At 40.4% G+C, this 4844-nt stretch overlaps 1 pseudogene; it reads right to left on the bottom strand.

Annotated features, from left to right (window-relative positions):
• Positions 1–486: 486 nt before the first annotated feature.
• LOC119885034 lies at positions 487–4434 on the bottom strand (annotated as a pseudogene).
• Between the last annotated feature and the right edge of the window lie 410 nt (positions 4435–4844).

The raw sequence follows: 4844 nt of genomic DNA, 5'->3' as shown, positions 1-4844 counted from the left end.
TTAGGCTCTCCATCCTCAAGATTGCTGGTGTCAAGTTTTGTGATTCTCCTGTCTGTGAGAGAAGGAGAGATAAAGTCATGTTAGGATCCTATCAGAATCATATTTATTGCCAAGTTCTTCTTACAAATACACGACTTGTGAGCAGCAACAATAAACCTATGTAAATAAAGACATTGACAGGATTTATATTTGCTGTGTTAATCAAACTGAAAGAAACGGGAACATACTGAAATGCATTTCAATTTGGTTGATAATATCCATGCTGTGTTTGCTGTAACCATATGACAGCAAATCCTCTTCTGCCAAAGCGTCCTGTGCGGCCAATCCGGTGAAGGTATGTCTCATTGTCAGCGTTCCCATCCATGTCCACAGGCAGGTCAAAGTTGACCACAAGTGACACTTGTTCCAATCACCTGTAGTCAACATAACCACAAATAGGTTGGGTACGCTTATACTCCCTCCCAACAAAGACGATGTTTTAATTAGTCAGTCAGTCTTAATCTCCCTCACCTCTGGGAACACATTGGTGGTCACGAGCACCTTTTCCTTGCCGTTCCTGAAGCGTTCGATGACCGCAGCTCTCTGCTCCACGGTCATTTCCCCACTCAGCAATGCCACCTGGTGGCCCTCTTTGGTCAGGTTTGCAGTCAGCCAAGCTGCCATCTGCGAGTCTGAAGAAAAACTATCAGCTGAACTGAATTGCTCACACTGCATCCTGTCAGGGGATATTTTGCTGAAATTTGAATTTTTGTTATTTGTGATAAATTAGATATATTTTAAGTCATACCATAAGGTAACGTCTTAAAGACATGTTTGGCCAATGCAGATGCATTAAAAACACCTTATCACCTGTCAATTTACCAAACGTCAACACCACACTTACATCTGGCTTTAACATGCAATCTGTATCTGGATATCCTATGTGGACAAGGAAAAACACTTCCTGACTTTGCCTACTACTACTAGGTTTAGCTGCACATTAACAGCTACAAGTAGTAGCCAACAAGTCTTCCCTTCACGTGGGACTCTGCAAGTTTGTTGACATCCTCCAACCCTGCCTCATGTATGTACATATTTAGACGGAGAGAATTATTAATACCATGTATAAATGCAAAGGCCTGCGTATCAGATGCTTTGATCCATTTTGTGCATCCAGACACAGATCACCAGGTGTAATTGAGATCCAACAGCGAAAGGGAAAGGTTTTTTTTCTCCTCATATTATAGTGTGGACCAAACAGTTCAAACAACTGACTTACATGGCAGAAGATCATGGCCTGTGCAATGGTAAGGGTGCCATATAGATTACACAGTGCTGTGAATTGTCTTCCTTCTCCTTACAGACCACATAGAACTGCTTGATGGTGTCCAGAGTCTCCTCTTCACGCTTCAGCCTGATGATATTGGGATCGGGAACCACATGCTCTGCAAACTTCCACACAGAGTCCTCAAAGGTTGCAGAAAAAAGGAGCATCTGACAGTCCTTTGTCAGTTGTCTGCATTGGTACGGAGAGAAAAGAGGAAAATATTGTGACGAGAGGCTTGTTGACTGACATCACAAATTAAACTCTTGTCATTGGTAGGCTTCTCTGAAAGGAACCACCTATGGATACGTATGCTCTGGTCCCGATGACCCTGTGTGGCGATCATCACATCAGCCTCGTCCAGCACAAACATAGTAATCTTCTTTGGGTCGATGAGCTTGTACTTGGTGCACCAGTCGAGGATTGTACCCGGCGTTCCTATGACAATCTGCTGCTGCAACTTGGTGCCTCGCTCCACTGAACAGAATGCAGAAATTCACATAGTATAACCAACACCGGCTCTCTCATGACTTCATGCAACGTAACTACACTTAAGGTCACATTCTTACTTTTGCTGCCTCGAATTCCATATGCCAGTTTCACATCAGGACAAAATTTCCCCATTTGCTCAATTACTTGACCAATCTGCAGCGCAAGCTCGTATGTTGGCGAGATGCAAAGGCACTGAAAGAACCAAACCGTTTTTAAATGGAGAGTTTACTTCAGCGTCTCCAAACTGAAGGGACACTGGGTGGCTCTGCAGACTACATGTTACACTTACCTGAGTCCACTTTTTAGCTGGGTTTACATGGCTGAGCATGGCCAGAGAAAAAGCAGCGGTTTTACCTGTGCCAGACTGAGACTGGGCAATCAGATTCTGAGGTCTGGAACCAGAGAAAATACACATAAAGAAGTTAATAAATACCAGACAAGCCTGATGCAAGTGTGGTAAAATTCTCTTAATAGCTACTTCATAGTTTTAGCATTAAATTAAAGGATGATAGTTATAGTCCATTTTAGAACTGAAACTGGTCAGAGACTGTGATAATATATAATCATGTGTCATTTTTCAAGCAGAAATAAGAGAGTGCTTCTTTTCTTGCCCTTACATTATAGTAAAGTGAATATTTTGACTGCTTGTTGAACAAAAGACATTGATGGAGGTCACTTCATCACCAAGACATTTGACAAGACATTGGGCCTTTTCACAATATTCTAATGATTTACAGAACAAACTGGCAGATAAATTGATAAAAATAATGTTAGTTGTAGCCCTAGTCCATTTTACTTCAGGATAAATCAGTATGTGTGTGAGATAGATATCCTCTCGAGAGAGAGAGAGAGAGAGAGAGAGAGAGAGAGAGAGAGAGAGAGAGAGAGAGAGAGAGAGAGAGAGAGAATCTAGTTTACATTAGTTGTCCAAATTAGTAAAACCATTGATATTTTAATTTCTTGTTGATAGTATGTTCCAGCCATTTGAATGAACTGGGAAAAGTCAAAATTCTACCCCTAAAGCCAAATCCTGCATTAAACTGTTAAGTGAAACTGATAATTAGACGATCTAACTAGTCATTTTTCAATTAAAAATGCGAAACATTTGCTGGTTCCAGCTTCTCAGTTGTGAGGATTTACCACTCCTTTCAGTTTATATTTAAATTGAATATTGAGTTTTGGATAGTTGGTTGGACAAAACAAGCAATTTGAATATGTCATCTTGAAATTGTGATTATTTTCTGACTGAATTTAACAGGCGTAATAATCAATGAAAATAATTGCTATTAATGGAAGACTCCTTAAATAATCTGCATTCCATCAAAGTAAATTATTTGTTATTTTGTGAATATTTTTTTTGATTAATTGAATAATCATTTAGTCTAAAAAAATGTCAGCAAAAACACCTATTGGAATTTCCATGGTGATGGTGTCGGGTCATTTAATCAAACCAATAGAGCAATATTTAGTCAATGTTCAATTTGCCATGTCATCAAAAGAGAAGAACAGCAAATCCTCATATTTGAGAAAAATGAGCAAGAAAATAAAGTATTTTGAAATTAAAACACCAACTCCTCCAACCTCAACAAATTGCTGACAATATCTTTCCCCAAAGTCCAAGGTAATATCAAGTTTAAAGACATACATAGGAGAGAAGAGCAACAAATCCTTCCATTTGAGAAGCCTTTTCTTGATAAATGACTTGGATATCAGAATTGCACTTCTTCAATAGAGTAAAAATGAACTCACGGCTGTGCCAACATCATGGGCAAAGCATTCTCCTGGATTCTGGATGGTCTGTTGAAACCCATGTTGTAGACACCCTTCAGCAGCTCAGGTTTCCTATTGATCATCAAGTCAAACAAAGATTAAATTGTTTGGGGGGGGGGAGACATACTGTGCTCATCTATTTCAGATCAATTTCAAACTCACAGTCTCAGCTCCTCAAAGGTCTTCACAGAGTACAGAGGAGAGGTGGGGTCCCGCTGCAGAACCTCCACCTGGTTTCTGTTCCGCACCAGAGAGCGGCGGATCAGTTTATTCAACAGGGACTGTTCAGCCAGGTCCACTTTGTCCCCGTCTCTTGTCCAGCCTCCATTTTCAGCTCTCTCCGGCACAATGTTGCCTGCACAGGTGGAAAACCACACAAAAGTCCGTCAGACACCACGACAACTAAGCGGTAAAATTAGATAGCGGGGATGTTAATAAGGGGAGAACAACTAATTAAGTTACCATTTATGTCTCCTCTTATGTTGCGTGGACCACGCAGTCGATCCACCTTCTTTGAGAAGTCAATCTGGCCAGAGGAAATACAGTTTTATAACATTAAGGCTAAAAAAATAATGCGAAAATTGTTAGCATGTCATATTGCAGACACAGCAGCTAGGTAGCATATTGAGCTAACCTGCTAACGAACGATGAGCAAGTTCGTTTGATGTTATTTTTTAAGCTGTTGGTCACCTTTAAAACTTTACCTTACCTGTATGGATGGAGTTGTAGCTTCTTGAACGTCGACTGCAACCGCCCACGAGTCTTCGGACATTTTCAAACATTAATTGTGGGTTTATTTCGACACAAATAAATTTTTATCAAAAAGTTTGATGTCAGCGTGAATGATGTGCGTGCAAAGTGCAGTGACGACAAGCCGCTGTCCGGACCTGGACCAACCGCAACCCGCTGGACAACACCACTGATGCTGCCTTCGGGGCATCGGAATAATCAACATTTAAAGACCAGGCCAACAGAAGCAACCAATCATGGAGGTAAATAGAGGATAAATATAATTGACTTGTTGATTTAAAAAAGTCAGCTAAAGTGAACCATAATTCCGTGGCATATCTTGAGGTGAAAGTCGAAGGAAATGTTTTAGGAAACCCATATTTACCCTGATTCTACACTCTGACGACGATTTAAAAGTGACTCTTATGATTCTGTCTATCTCCCTGTATGATGTTGGCTGTGAAATATGTTCTTATTGTTTCATAGTCGCTTTTATGTGTGTTTGTGTGTTTTTTAGAACGACTGTGAAACAATTGAATGCAGACAATGT

Source organism: Micropterus salmoides, unplaced genomic scaffold, assembly GCF_014851395.1.
Source record: "Micropterus salmoides isolate LMB-PRFRI ecotype aquatic unplaced genomic scaffold, ASM1485139v1 Ms_hic_scaffold_3875, whole genome shotgun sequence".
Lineage (NCBI taxonomy): Eukaryota > Metazoa > Chordata > Actinopteri > Centrarchiformes > Centrarchidae > Micropterus > Micropterus salmoides.
The sequence above is the reverse complement of the archived record's forward strand: the minus strand, read 5'-3'. Positions and strand labels throughout refer to the sequence as shown.